The sequence below is a fragment of the Pinus tabuliformis genome, chromosome 4_1, assembly GCF_031772625.1.
Source record: "Pinus tabuliformis cultivar Carrire ecotype Pingquan chromosome 4_1, CPIR1, whole genome shotgun sequence".
Classification (NCBI taxonomy): Eukaryota; Viridiplantae; Streptophyta; class Pinopsida; order Pinales; family Pinaceae; genus Pinus; species Pinus tabuliformis.
Genome location: NC_142303.1, coordinates 166,464,115 through 166,480,148, shown reverse-complemented (window position 1 = coordinate 166,480,148; position 16,034 = coordinate 166,464,115).

The following is a 16,034-nucleotide window of genomic DNA, read 5'->3' as shown; positions in this document are numbered from 1 at the left end:
GATTTTGAAAACAGAAAATGATTCACAGAACTTTTATGTTTTGAGAGGAGTCTACAAAAGTGGGACTGTGGTTTCAGACTACAAAGATATCTAATTTCCTAGAAATTATCCCTTTTGGTTAAAAGTTCTATTATTTAAAAGCAAATATTCATACTACTTCTGTGAGACAACTTTTCAAATACAGCAAAAGGTCAATGGAAGATATCTTACAACATTATTTTCTGCGAATCCTACAAACTACAAAAATCTACCAAACTTTAAAAAGGAGAAGGGGTTACCTCCTCAATTAAAGAATTTCTTCAAGATCAGGCCATTAACAGGAAGAGAATCTCTCAACCCTAATAAGTCTTGCAGTACAAAGGTCGAATGGCCTATCTTTTCACAGATCTGAAATGGTCCAAGCCACATCTTCTGGAACTTGGTGTGCTTTCCTTTATCTTCATGGGCTTTGTCCCATTTCAGAACTAAGTCACCGACTTGGAATTGTTTTGAACCGGATGAGACTGAATCAAAAGCTGCTTTGATGACTTGCTGATGTTTGGCGTGGATAACCTTGGCTTTTTCCCTTTCCTCTTCTAATTTTAAAATTTGATCATATCTAAGCTGAATAGAAGATGAAGGATTTTCCTCAATGAACTGAATTAGGGCTAAAGAAGGAAGAACAAGATTGGTGGGTAGTACTGCTTCTTTTCCATATACAGGATTAAACGGAGAAGTTCCAATAGAAGCTTTTTGTGTTATCCTATCAGCCCATAATGCAAATACTAAGGATTTATGCCAGTTTCTATGATTCTCTTCGATCGTTCGCTTAATAATTTTGATCAGATTCTTATTAGTAGACTCTGCTAGACCATTACCCTGAGGATAGTAATTAGCAGAATACTTTAATTTAAACCCTCTTTTAATAGCGAAATCAAACATTGCATTTCCTGAGAAATAAGAAGCATTGTCAAAAACAAGAGCATTTGGGACACCAAACCTGGTAATGATGAATTGATCTATGAATTCAATGATTGCTTCAGAATTTGCTGTCTTTAAAGGGATTGCCTCAACCCACTTAGTAAAATAATCGGTTGCAGTAAGGATATACTTATGCTATTTGGAAGAAGGTGGATTAATCTCCCCAATGATGTCCAATCCCCATTGCTCAAAGGGCTGTTCAATGTTGACTGGTTGCAAAGGGAAGGCCGGTTTTCGTTGTCTTCCACTAGAAGTTTGGCAATTGAGGCATTTCCTTACATACTCGTGGGCATCTCTAAACAGAGTGGGCCAATAATATCCAGCATGAATAATCTTGTGAGCTGTTGTGTCAGCTCCAAAATGTCCTCCTGCTGGTCCATCGTGTAACTCCTACAAAACCTTTTGGGCTTTAGATTTCTCAAGGCATCTTAATAAAATAGAATCATAATTCTTCTTAAAAAGCACATCATCAATAATTGTAAAACTCTTCGCTTTTAACCTGATGGCCCTTTTGTTTTTGTAAGACAGATTTGGAGGTGCATAACCATTCTTTAAGTAAAAGATTAAATCTGCATATTGAGATTCAGAATCAGTAACACTTATCTGATTGATTTCTTGAGTTTGATCTGTATCACTTGATTCTGGAACGTTGGATGCTCCTGCCAATATCCTGCAAAAACCTTGGCCCCTAACAATCTTTGTTGGCCTAATTTCTAAGTCATACTCTTGTAGCGCTGTGACCCAATTTTCCCTTTTTTCACCAAATTATTTTTGGATTAATAGTTGCCTAACTGCCGGGAAAGGAACTATTACTTTTGTATGGGTTTTCAGAAGGAAGGGTCTGTAATGTTTGACTGCTTTAAATACAGCAAAGGCTTGCTTTTCAACGTCGGAGTAATTCAATTCGGCACCCTGAAGATTTGAGCTAAAGAATGAGATGGGTGCTTCCAAATTGTCATCATTTAATTGCGTGAGTACTGCAGCATAAGATAAGTCGGATGCAATGGTATACAATATAAAATGATTGGAAAAATTTGGAGTATTTAAGGCTGGGGCATTGATTATTGATTGCTTGATTAGATCGAAAGCTTCCTTTTCTACTGATCCCCACTTAAAGACTGAATTCTTCTTAATCATTGTCTGAAGTGGCAAAATAATCTGAGAAAAATATGGAACAAATCTTTTAACAAAATTGATCTGGCCTAAAAATGACTGCATTGATTTTTTATTGTGAGGGAATGGGATTTCAGAGATTTCTTTGATCCGATCAGGATCAATATAAATGCCCTCTTTGGATACGATAAAACCCAAGAGCTTCCCTTGATCAAGAGCAAAGAATGACTTTTTAGGGTTAAGAGAAATACCATATCTTTTGCAACGCTGAAAAATTTGATTTAAGTCGTGTAAGTGATTAGATCTCTCTTTAGAGAATACAGTAATATCGTCTAGATAGACGACTACTGTTCTATTAATTAACCCTCTAAAAGCTATGTCCATGGCTCTTTGGAATGTCGCTCCTGCATTTATAAGCCCAAAAGGCATTTTCTGATATGCATATGTTCCCCATTTCGTCCTGAATGTGGTTTTGAGCTGGTCATCAGGATGAACTAGAACTTGGTTATATCCTGAGAAACCATCAAGAAAGGACATCAATTCAGAGCCTGCCACTGATTGAAGTATTTTCTCCATAGTAGGCAATGGGAAATTGTCTTTCAAGCTTGCTTTGTTCAAGTTTCTGAAATCAATACAAATTCGAATATCGCCATTTTTCTTTCTGACTGGCACCATGTTAGAGACCCAGTTTGAGTGTCGGACAGGAAAAATAATCTTGGCTTTCAAGAGTTTGTTAAGTTCCGACTTTATCTGGCTCTCTAAATTTGGATGTATTTTTCTTAACTTCTGCTGAATCGGTTTCTGATCGGGAAGCATAGGAATGGTATGCTGGATAATGGATGTATCATAAGTCTTCAAATCATCGTACTTCCAAGCAAAAACCTGCTTGTTCTTCCTTAACAGTCTAATGAATGCCTCTTTCTCTTCAGAAGAAAGTCCTAATCCTAAATTGATATTCTGAGGGGCTTGCTCGGTACCTAAATTTATCAATTCAAACCTTAGGGTAGAGCTTTGGAGTTTTGCATTAATTACAGGTTTGAATCTGTCTTTAATATCATAAAGATCTTCCAGCTTTACTACAGGCTTGGGAATTGCATTTTCTTGAGGTGTTTCTTTCATTTGAGAGTCATGCTCATCTTCTTCAATGATTTGATTATCATAGGACTTTTCAGAAGTTAAGAATTGCAAAATATCCTCATCATGGTTGAATACTCTCCAATTAGTGATATTATCAGGAATTGAAGGCCTAAAAATCAATTCTACGGAAAATCTATCAGGGCTGTAGTCTTCCGAAGGTAGAAGCTTGGAAGCTACATTGGCTAGTAGGTCGGCTGCCGAGTTTTGTGACCTAGGAATGGAGGAAATGTTGAATGCCGAAAAATGTGAGGTAAGATCTTGCACTAGCGATTGATAATGCTTGAGGTGATTTGAGAGACAATGAATTGCATTTCTCACCTATTTAACAATTATTTCAGAATCACCAAATACTTTTAGATATTGCACTTTAAGGCCGATTACTTTATATAATCCCTGGACTAAAGCTTCATATTCGGCTGTGTTATTAGTGCATTCAAATTCTAGCCTACAGGACAACATTGTCTTTTCTCCTTGTGGACTAACCAAAATGCAACCTGCTCCTGAGCCCTCGCTTGACTTGGAGCCATCAAAATATAAAGACCAAAATAAAGGAGTATTAACAAACATATTTACAGTTTTTTCATCATCATTGAAACATCTAGACCTATCTGTTTGTGAAAAATTCTCAATCTGAGATGTAAAATGATTGATTGAAAAAGGAGATGGTTGGGCAACAAAGTTGCCAAAGAATGACTCTGACGAATAATTCCCCAAAATGTTGTTGTTGAACGCTACAGGTTGGTTTTCTTGCTCAAATTCAGTAACTGTGTGGGTCATATGTTTCTCACGATCAATCCTTATTTGATTTGGCTTACCCTTGTAGGGAAGCCACATATGTGACCAATCAGTGGAAATATACCCATGCAATTTTTCGGACCAATCCCTACTCAGAATTAAACCGTAAAATTCAGGTATATCGGCTATTAGGATGTCAATCCTTTGTACTACTCTGGGATCAGCAGACAACCTGATAGTTACAGAATTAATTTCACCCACAACCTGCACTTTGGTCCTGTCCAACTGTACAATATGAATAGCAGACTTCTGGGGTTCAATGTTCAGTTTAGCACAAACTGAAGCTGGCATTATGTTAGATGATGCCCCTGAGTCAATTAAACAGTTGTGCAGGTTTCTGTTATAAATCTCATAGGTCAGCAGGAAGGGTGGAGTATGAGAATTTGATCTATCTCCAATCAAAACTGAATCGGTAGCTTCAACCATACTTGGAGGAGACTGGCCTGAATCATTAGCAGCTTTAGCACTGGGAAGAGGAGTAGAAGGAACGACATTTAATTCTTTAAGAAGTAATTTCTGCTGATGCTTTAATTTACTAAGTTCAAACATGGTGATGTTTGCTTTAGTTTTCTTCATATCATCAACAATATTATATTCCATTGAATCAGATACCACTAATGTTTTAGATGTTGAAGGAGAATTAGAAGTTGAAGGCTGGTTTTGGGGAACTACTACAGGTGATTTCTTTGGAGGAACTTTTTCCTTTGTTGTGGTGGCACCTGCACTCCTTTTCTTTGAAGTTGCCTGGACAGGTTCAGAAGTACTTCTACTTCTAGTAGTGACCGGGAAGGCTTCTTCTTCATTATCGGTATCAGAGTTAGGGAGTATAAAATCCCACATTCCGTGGCATTCAGCTACTTCTTCTTCATCATCAGTTTGTGAGGTTGTTTCCTCTTCCTCTTCTTCTTGCTCTGAATCTGCGTTAGATATGACATTCGGTGGTTTTGATTCAGTTCTCTTATAAGTCCTAAATGGTCTTTTGTTTGAGGTTTCGGCGACCTGTTTCTTTATGTCAACTAGACAAGGTTTTCAGGACCTTTTGCAAACCCTCCATGTCGTATGGGTCCTTTGGGGTTTTCTTCTTAGAATCCTCTTTGAAAGAGACTTTTTTGGCTTTTCTGTCCTGCAGAGCAGCTTTCTTCTCTAGAGCATTGATGCGCTTTTCCACGGCAAGCGCTTCTTTCATGTTTTCGACTGAGGTAGGTTTCCCGGCCCTGTCTACAAAAATGGCTATATTGGCAGGTAGGGCGGTGATATACCATTCGCTTCGAATTTGTTCACTTGGTTTGGAGGCAGTAGGGATTTTATTTAGGAGCTTATTGAATCTAGCATTAAATTCCTTTATTGGTTCCCTATGCTCTATTCTCAGATTGGAGAGATCGTTTATTAAAGTAGCCAAAGACCTATCATCTCCATATTTGGTAAGAAACTGCTCTTGGCAAGTGTTCCAACTGGTAATGGAACCAGAGGGTAAAGAAAAATACCAGGATCCTGCTGATCCTTGCAAGGTATAAGGGAAAAGCCTAACGACAACATCTGCTTCTGTTACTCCTTTCAAGTTGACTGCCAACATGAAATTATTGATATGTTCCTCAGCCTGGGTCCCATTATCCGGGTTAAATTTAGGTAGCCATTTTTCAGGAGCATCTGGTAAAGGATGCAACGGTGCAGGCATGTTGACTGCACCTGGCCTGGTCCATGGGTCTGCCATTATAATAGCAACAGCGGTTGATACTACTGTTGGAATTCCAGATGTATGGGAAGGAAATAACGATGAGGAGTGAGCAGGTTGGGATGTTGAGGTTTCTAATCCCTGGTGGACAACAATATGTAATGGGGGAGTGGATGATTGACTTTGCAGAGGAGAAGATGGAATGGAGGATATGGATGAAAGCTCTCCACTATCAGATCCTTCAGTATATTTTTTAGCCTTTTTCCTTTTGGGTAAAGGGAACTCGGTGGGTTCAATACCAAGCTTTTCGCTTTGAAGTCTGGTGAGAGGATGAGATAAATTGAACTGCGAAGTCGCACTGCTTTGTGATACCTCAGATTTCTGTGGCGAAATCGAGAAGCTCTGAAGTTTGTGGATAAGAGACTGGACTTCAGGGGATTCAAGACTTAATTGTTCTGGAGTATGATGAGTTTGAGCAGTGGTAGTTGATTCCTCCTCTTCTTGTTTGGATACCGGCGAACCAGTATGCAAATAGGAAGATCGAGGGGATTCGGAGGGAGAATTACTCTTAGGATGGCTTATAGGTTTTGACTTATGTGCCATTCACAGTTGATGGCCCTCCTTCTAGCGCCAAAAATGTTGATGCCTCGAAAATCGCTGCAACAACATCGGGGATAACCACCCGGTCCGGACCTTAATACAGCTCCTTTTCCGTTTGGAATAGTGGCTCCGACTGGGGATAATGGGACCAGTTTCCCAAAAAGGTAGATAAACGGGATGAATGGATGATAAAACTGAGCTAGCGATGGGCGAATGACTAAATCTATTGGCAGAAATAAAAGAAATATAATCTATCCCGGGAATCTATTTAGCTTTGGAGTGTAGCGTTTGATGGTCCAAGCCTAAAGACAGGCATATAGATGACTCTATCTATCAGACGCAGATATTAATACATTTTATGATTGCTGTGCCTAAATAGTTAAGCAAAGCGATTGAGCGATATTACTACACTTATTATTATATCATTGATACATGCATGATTGAAAGGAAAGCAGACTATAAAACATCCAATAGTGGAACGAATATGGAACCGCTGTTAAAACATATGCATGCGATCAATAATAGCAAAGATAACCAAATAACAATTTACATAACAGGAATGGATTCAGACATAGATAGAAATACCATATGAGCTGTTTAGACCCTCCCGATATCAATCGCTACTTGTAGTTCCTCCTTCAACACAGAGACATTTCCATACAAAGACAATAGTGCACAATTGCATAAAAAAGCTTCCTTATCGAATTTAGAACGATTGGTCCAGTTTCATAAAAGAATATTGACTGAAGCACAGTAGTGAAAACTTCAGTCTTTTAAGTCTGTTACAAAACTTTACGACCCTTTCTAAAAACATGAAAGGGTCTATAAATACTAAACTAATCTAAATATCTAAGAAACTGAAATGCTATTAAGTTGGTATCAATAAATATTTCTCCTATCTTCCTCAGCGATCTGGCAATCGGTAAAATGATTCATTAGGTAGGCTCTTTGCCTTTAAACCTGAGCTGACATATCGCTAGCATTGGTTCTACTTCAGGCGGTTTGTTGAGGCGCGAACTGAGCTGAGCAGCGTATGTGGCATCTTGAATATCGGGAATTATACAACCGAGTGCATCAGTTAAACACCTGGGGGTCAACCCTTGTGTGTGTGGCTTGATCAGAAAGAGCCAATATGCATCGGAAGTCAAAGTATTAACTCCAGCGATTAACCTTCCCTTCTCCTCCAAGTCAGGATAACTTGATTGCTCAATCATATTTGCTGTTGTTATGCTTCCAGGTGTACACTGGGAGATCATGTTTGCCAAGTAGAGGGTGTTGTTGACCAGATCAACCATATTGCTGGCAGTTAATTTACATCTTGAAGCCGCCCTTTCTGCTTTCATCACTTGAGTGTGCCATTCTGTGAAGAGTATGTCCTTGTATGTTTCTTGGATTCTGGGCAAATTCGCTGCTTTTCCCACATCAGAATCTTGCCAATCAAGATATGTGGTTATGATTTCCTCAACTTGGTCTAAATCATTCCTGGCCTTTTCCACCTGCTGACATACGGAGGTAGTTAGCTCGCACAATGGTTCTGCCTCAGTGAGTTGATGACATAGGAGCCTAATCTGCGATATTAATGCACTGTTTATTTGAGATGCCTCGGCTCTGAAATCCTCCACCTGTGGAGCGCCTTTTATTACTTCGAGCTGTGCCGACAATTGAGCTATTTGCTCGTCTTTCGTTTTCATCATCAGCTCATTTGCTGTCCTCAACTGCGCCAATGCCTCCGATAATTCCTTTTGTTTCTGGATCGCGCTTTGGTCGATCCTCTGCCTCTCTGTCTGTAATTGCTGGGTTAATGAATTGTTCATTTGCTGTTGTGCCAGCAGTTGCTCTTCTGCTTGCTCTGCCTTCTGCTTTGCCTCAGTCACTTCTGCCTGTAGTGCAAAAATTTCTTGGTCCTTAGTCTTCAATAGAAGACTTACCTTCGATGCCTTATCAATAGTCGCTGCAAAATAAGCTCCTGCATACTGTGACAGCTTTGTTAGGTCATCGGAGGGGTCCAATTCCTCCTTCCATACTACATTACCCGTGACTGTTTGCTCTGGAAAGATAGAAAGTTGATCAGTCTTTCATCTTTTCCTTGATCACTTTACAACTGCTCTATGCCTTGGGCTGTAGAAAACATCCAGGGGAGGAATATCTTCCACCTGGAGAACGATTTGATCGGAAGGGTCTTTAGGAATTACCTCAACATCCTTAGAAATGGGTGGGCTGCTGGTTCCACTTAGAACCTGAGGAGAAGTGATGTCCGGTGTGTCATTTGTTTTGGAGGTGTCCGTATCTTTGGAACCTTCCTTTCCACTGATAATAGAGTCAAATTGCTTCCACTGCTGGAGCAATTCGGGATCAATGGTGGTTTGTTTCTGCTTCTCGGCTTGGGACTCGCTCCGCTCTTTTTCCTGCTCTTTCCTCTGTTGCTCCTCTTGTTCTTTCCTCTGCTTTTCTTCTTGTTCCTTTTTCTGCCTATCTGCCAGTTCTTTTTTCTGTTTCTCCTCTCGTTCCCTCTTCTGCTGTTCCTCTACCTCTTTCTTCTTTCTCTCTTCTTGTTCCATTTGTGCTCTCTGCTGTTTTTCTGCTTGTTCTTTCTTTTGCCTTTCCGCTTGTTCTTTTCTCTGCCTTTCTGCCTGTTGCTTCTTCTGCCTTTCCTCCTGTTGCTTCTTCTGATCTTTTGTTGTAACAGGAGGCTGGCTTGAATGTTGCCGACCAAGCTCGCTTGAAGGTGTCGCTGGGGTTGTTGCTAGTAAATCTAGAGGCAGAGTTTGCAACCTCTGCTCTCTAAGTTTATTGAACTCAATTAACCCTTCATCATTATATTTCATCCTAGCGAGTTCTTTAGCATGGCCTATTGATTCGGAGGCAACGAACAGGTCATCAAACATATCTTCTTGATGATCAATTTTAGTCAATTTGGCCTGTTCTAATGCAGTGTAAGCAGTTTTCTTTGGATCATATAACCTATTTGGGATAGTGGCCAGAGTTAAAGACTGAATCTTTGTGGCTTCCTTTTCTGCATGCTTGAGATCATGCAGAGTATAGACACCAATTCTCAAGGGAAAAGAGGGCCAGCCCCTCTTCTTTTCTTTCTTGAGAGTCTGTGTAGTACTCTCGGCCATAATCTGATAAGCGACTTCTCTAGCTAGCAGTTTATCTGGAATATACAAAGGGAGAACATGCGGATTGGCTTGGCTCCCGAAAACCCTAACATAGGTAAACATCTCTTCTCCAAACCAACTTGCTACCGCTGGTAAATCAAAGGAAGCTAGATAGGAGATTTTGGGAATGGGCTTATCAAAAATAGAATAATGAATGGGAACCATAAAGCCATTGCAGATTTGGTACAAATGGTGCTTGTAAGAAGACTTCCACAATTTCTGGTGGTATATATGAATGGGTGAGGGGTCTTGGGCAGTCCACCTCCAACTGAGGACGGGAAACTCAGAATTGAAACATAATGTATCTAAAATATATGCACTGTAATAAAACGGGGGAATTTTCCTTTCAGTGACAACAGAATTAGTTCTAAAATCACGAATAGCTACGGCTAACTTATCAAAGAGAATAGTGGCCCAATCCATGATTATGATGTTTACTGCTGCCTCCATTAGAGGAACCATCTCTATGGTGAAGTTAGCAGAGTCATGTAGTCCCCATAGCCTACACATCATTATTCTCGCATAGCAATAGGGAGAAGCCAAAGAATCGACTGAGTACTTACTGGAAGACTCGTGCTTGTGTTTGGCCAGATTCTGCCTCCAATCCCGGATGGGTTCGGATTCCACTTCATTATCAGCTGAAAATTTCTCCAGGAACGTCTTGTTATAGACCTTCTCCGGCTCAGGCAAATGATACATTTGCCTTAGATGCTCTGGCTTGAACGATCCGAAAATCCTCCCATCTCTGGTGCTAAAAGTCCTGTCGAGGATTGGAATTTCCTCAATTGCCCATTTCACGATGTCTATGTAGGGAAGAATCTGTTCTCTGGCCGCTATCCTGTGAAGGAAAGAGTCGGCCAAATCTTTGAGAGTAGAATCAGATTTCTTGAGTAAGTCCACACTAGCTTCCGTCACTGTTACCACTGGTTGTTCGGCATCTAGCAGATTATAAGTGCCTTGCCATGTAGCTCTGGTGAGACCCGTGCATGTGGTGTCCGATATTAAGCCCTTCTTTTTATCTGCGGTAGCTTGTCCTGCAACTGATGTAGCAGAGGAACCTGCGGTCTTCTTAGATTTATTCCCCATCTTGCTCAGTCTTCTCTCGATGGATGAATTCTACACAAAGGCAAGAAAAACCATAACATAGAAACATAACAACGAAAATCTATAGTGGGAGAGATATATCAATTGAAGCGTGCCGATAGGTTAACTCTCAAAAATGGCTGCGGATCCAATCACTGGGAAGATCTTACAGATACATTAAATGGCAGTTTAAGGCCTGCTACTCTTTAAATGCTTATTACACCGTTATCCGACTGAATGACCCCCTTAAGCGTGCAATGGATATTTTGGCGGTTGAGCGCAGGTAATCATTAATCGAAGGGGAAAACCTTTAAATACGAATGCATCACCTTATCCCTCCATTTAACGGCTTTTTCGAAATCCGCGCTCTATCAATCGGATATCAATAATATTTTAGATCTTCAAGTTATGGCTTTTAAAACGCCGATCGCCGATAGCGATATCGCATCGCTTTAGGAGAATAGGTATTATATAACCATAAGCATAGGATCCTCCCTAACGCCGATATGCGACATCGCATCGCTTTAGGAGAATAGGTATTATATAACCATAAGCATAGGATCCTCCCTAACGCCGATATGCGACATCGCATCGGATACTGTGGAGAAATATAACAAGGTGCATTCAGAGTGAAGTGCCGATTCTCCGATTGCCGATATCGCATCGCATCGGTGGTTAGACCTGGGCGCCTTATTAATGTGCATGGGATGTTGCCGACTGCCGATTGCGAAATTGCATCGGATCGGAGTAAATGTCTTAAGATGGTTTGACCGCATACGAAGTATCGCCGATAGCCGATCGCCGATTGCGCATCGCGTCGGAGCTTTTGTCATGTGCGTTTTTTAAGATGTGTATGGAGTATTGCCGATCGCCGATAGCGAAATCGCATCGGCGGAGACCATTGTGCCATTTAAATGTGTTTTCCATGTCATTGCGATATGCGATCTTGCGATCGCTTTATCGCAATAATAAAAGATTGTTTTATTTGTTGAGAAATGGTTGTTCTCAAGGTTTAATTAAATGAGCTACTTTGATCATCGGACCTTTTTTGAACAACAAAAATATTGATACCAATTAAACTTTTCAAAGGGACCCATTCCATATATTAACCTTTATAAATAAAAATGATATGAAATGGGGGGTTGTTGTAGAGCACAACATCTTGTTATATTCACCCTTAGGAAATCGTTCTTTGCGTAAATGCGCAAGGACTTCATCCCCTACATTAAACTGTACTTCCCACCACTTTAAATCTGCATGCTGTTTATATCTCTGACTATTGTCTTGCAATTTCGACTTTACCTGCTCGTGTAAGTCATTCATTGCCTTGGCAAAATCTTCCCCGTCAGCACTCCTTTCTAATTTTCCTAGATCTCATAGCTCATGCACTTCACGAGGATGCATGCCATACAAAATCTGAAAAGGACTGTAACCCGTGCTGTGATTTGGTGAATCGTTATAAGCGAATTCCACCTGAGCAAGCACACGATCCCACATCTGTGAGTTCTCTCCAACCAAACTTCGTAGCAGGTTTCCCAAGCTCCTATTCACCACCTCCGTTTTCCCATCAGTTTGTGGGTGATATGCGGAGCTGAAATTCAACTGAGTGTCCAACGTCTTCCACAGGGGGTGCCAAAAGTGCCCTGTAAATTTGACATCCCTATCCAAGATAATGGACCTCGGTAAGCGATGCAACCTGATGATTTCCGTGAAAAACAAGTGTGCTACGTGAGTGGCATCACTGGTTTTTCGACAAGGAATGAAATGTGCCATTTTCGAAAACCGGTCTACTACCACCATCACCGAGTCGAAACCTCGTTGCATCCTTGGTAGACCCAAGACAAAATCCAAGCTGATTGAGTCCCACGGTCTACTTGGAATAGGCAGTGGTGTGTAGAGTCCTGCATTTTGGCTGTGTCCTTTCGCCAATTGGCACACTTTACACCTAGTCACATATCACTGCACGTCCTGTCGCATCTTTGGCCAGTAATAAAAGTGTCCTAACTATTCTAATGTTTTGTCTATGCCGAAATGCCTGGCTAGACCTCCATTGTGCTTCTCCCGAATGATATTCTCTCTCATCGAACAATCGGGAATGCATAATTGTCCCCCTTTAAACAATAGCTTCTCCTGTAAATTATAGTCCAACCATGGACTATTGTTTCTCAACAAAGGATTCTGACAAGCTTCATAATCCTCTTTGAAATCCGTGTCAGTTTGATACAAGTCTTTCAAATGCTCAAAGCCTAGCACTTGTATCGTACTCTCCTGCAAGAGCAAAGCTCTTCTGCTCAACGCATCTGCCACCTTTTTGGCCTACCCGCTAACATGTTTCAACACAAAAGTGAAACTATGTAAATATTCGACCCACTTAGCATGCTTGTGATTTAGCTTACGCTGTTGCATCACGTATTGCAGCGCAGAGTTATCAGAAAATAAAACAAACTCACTCCCCATCAGATAGTGTCTCCAATGCTTCAGTGCTTGGACGACATCATAGAATTCTTTGTCATAAGATGGATACTTCTACCTACTCTCATTCAACTTCTCACTAAAAAACGCAATAGGTGTGTCTTCCTAGCTAAGTATAGCTCCAATGGCCATACTGCTTGCATCACAATGGAATTGGAAGAGCTTATTAAAATCAGGCAATCTTAGGATTGGTCTCTTAGTGATTTTTTCCTTCAATAACTAGAAGCTCCTCTCTGCTGCTTCAGTCCAACGGAAAGGCTGACTCGTCTTCTTAATAGTATCCAACATAGGCGCGCAGATTCCACTAAAATCTCTGATAAATTTATGATAAAAACTTGCCAACCCATGAAAACTACGAACCTCAAATAGGCTCTTTGGGGATGGCCAGCTAATAATAGCTGCAACTTTTTCTGGGTCCATCTTCAACTCGTTCTTTGCAATCACAAAACCTAGATAAACCAGTTCTCTTTGAAAAAAAGTACATTTTTTTAGATTTATCAACAACTTATTCTGCTGCAATTTCTCCATCACACTTTGAACATGTCGAAAGTGTTCCTCCTTAGTCTTACTGAAAATTAATATATCATCAAGATACACTATCACAAACTTTCCAATGAACTCTTTTAGCATTTTGTTCATTAGTCGCATAAAGGTACTAGGGGCATTACTTAATCCGAATGGCATTACCAGCCACTCATACAACCCTTCATTAGTCTTGAATGTTGTTTTCCATTCATCCCCTTCCCTGATCCAGATCTGGTGGTAACCGCTCTTCAGATCGATCTTCGAGAAGTATGTTGCCCCACTCAGGCAGTCCATCATATCATCCATCCGTGGTAGTGGAAACCTGTACCTGATGGTAATCTTGTTGATGGCCCTCGAATCCATGCACATTCGCCATTCTCCTCCTTTCTTGGGAGCAAGAACTATCGGAACTACGCAGGGGCTCAAACTCTCCCTTATCAGCCCTTTATCTAGCAATTCCTGCACCTGTTTTCTGATCTCCTCGTTATCTTTGGGGCTCATCCGGTATGCTGCCTTGTTCGGTAGACTTGCTCCAAGTATAAAGTCAATGTGATGACTGATACTCCTCTTAGGAGGCAGTTTATCTGGTAGATCATCCACTACGATATCACTAAACTCCTGCAACATCTCCTGAATTTTTTCTGGTGATATGATATTCACCCTATGAGTGACATCAATTAAATATTTATTATTTAAAGGTATTACAGACTCATGTGCTGGTGTATGTTCTGTGTTATTGAAACAACGAATCGATCAGATTGCCAATACACAGACAATAAAATGGAAAGACAACAGAGAAATACAGTAAGCAAACACAAAGACACAAGAACTTTTAATGAGGAGTTCACCCTATTCTCTAGGGCTACATCTCTGGTCCAGCTTTCAGTGGTGGCATTATTTTATTGTGCCTTTAAGCAGAGAAATTACATTACACAGACTCAATATGAGTTCTTCTGAAGTAGATTTGCTTGGTAGGGTGGTTCTTGGATTCCCCAAGCCACCGGAGTGCATAGACTCTTCTTCTTCCTACCAGCTCTGTGACCTTCTAGTCTACAGTGGAAAGAGCCAAATGTGGTGCTCAGTCCGGATAGATCCTCTATGGGATGGCTTGAGTCTTCAAGCTCTCTGGTGCTTGATGCTGCCTTTGGTCAGCTTCGCCCTCTGTCTCTTCTGCTTTGCTTTACTATTCTCTGTTTTCCATCCTCCTCTCGAGATTCTGGTCTCTCCGTCTTGATCTCTCATACTGACTCTCTCAATAACTGTCTAACTAACTATGTATTCTATCTCTGTTCATGGCTTTTAGTCAATTGTTCCAATGCCTGTTCGGTTCCTCTTCTGCCTCTGTCGATTCACCTTCTGCCACTGCACTTGGAGTTCCCTGTTCGACATCATTATCAATGCTCAGGGAGTGGCCACTTTTCCTCCTCTAAATGGCGCCAGCCTGCTTCGTCGGTTCATTTCTTTAGTTACATCGTGGATGAGTTCTTCCTCCACCATGGTGTCCAAACAGATTCCAAATCCCTCTAAAACGTGGCGTATCGTCGATTCTGCTTCCTCCATCGGGCGCGATCTCAGCTGTCTAATCTAGGGCATCTAGATCTGACACCATACACTCATTTCGCATGGTTGAGTTGCTTGATCGATAGCACGTGATCAACGACGGTCTTCTCTCACCTCCACTTTCCATGCATCGATCGATGAATGGAATCGCTTCGCTCTCATCCAAAACCTCTTACCATTTGGGGGCGCCCCGATCAATACCGTTGGTTTCTAGAGTGCAGGTCCCTCCTTTGTACGCTTAGTGCTTTTTGCCTTTTCCGCCCGTGGTTCTCTGGCTCGCCATGCGTCCATGTGCTCGGGCTTCCTCCTTCACAGCCCTATTCGCCCAGTGATGCGCAATTAGCGCTAAGCGCTAATTGCACATCAAATTCCACCTCCTTTTCCCGATCTGGGGTTCCCAGGGGCTAATTTGGCCTCTTGTGCAGTCTCCATGGGCCTCGGTCAATGTGCTTTGAGCGGGGTCCTTGTCGTTCCACGCTGGTTGCCATTACCACTTGTTCAGGGGTGTTTTTGATCACTGTTTTTGGAATTTTTTAGAGATTTGTCCCAACCTAATACAATCATGGTTCTTTGACATTCTTCTATGGATCCAATTTAGATCATGGCCTTCCCACTGAAAAAGCTTTTGGACCACCAAAAGTTGGTTTTCAAGCATCGACTAAGTGAGGGTATTGTTTTCTCACTTGTCCAATCTCAATCCACTTTGCACTACTTGGCTTTGAACCTTTGGGCCCAATTCTGAGGTACTCAACATCTTCCCTGCATGTCGTCCTCACCTTCCTGTCCAACACTGTGTCTTCCTACAATTCATTAAGATATTTAGGTAGCAGATCATCAATAGAAGGCAATTGACTCTGCTCTTTAGGGTCCTCAATCATTGAAGGTTCAAACAATCTCAAGCAATCTGCATTTACGATTGAGTAGATGTGCATGTAAGCTGGTAGATCAAGGCAAAAAGA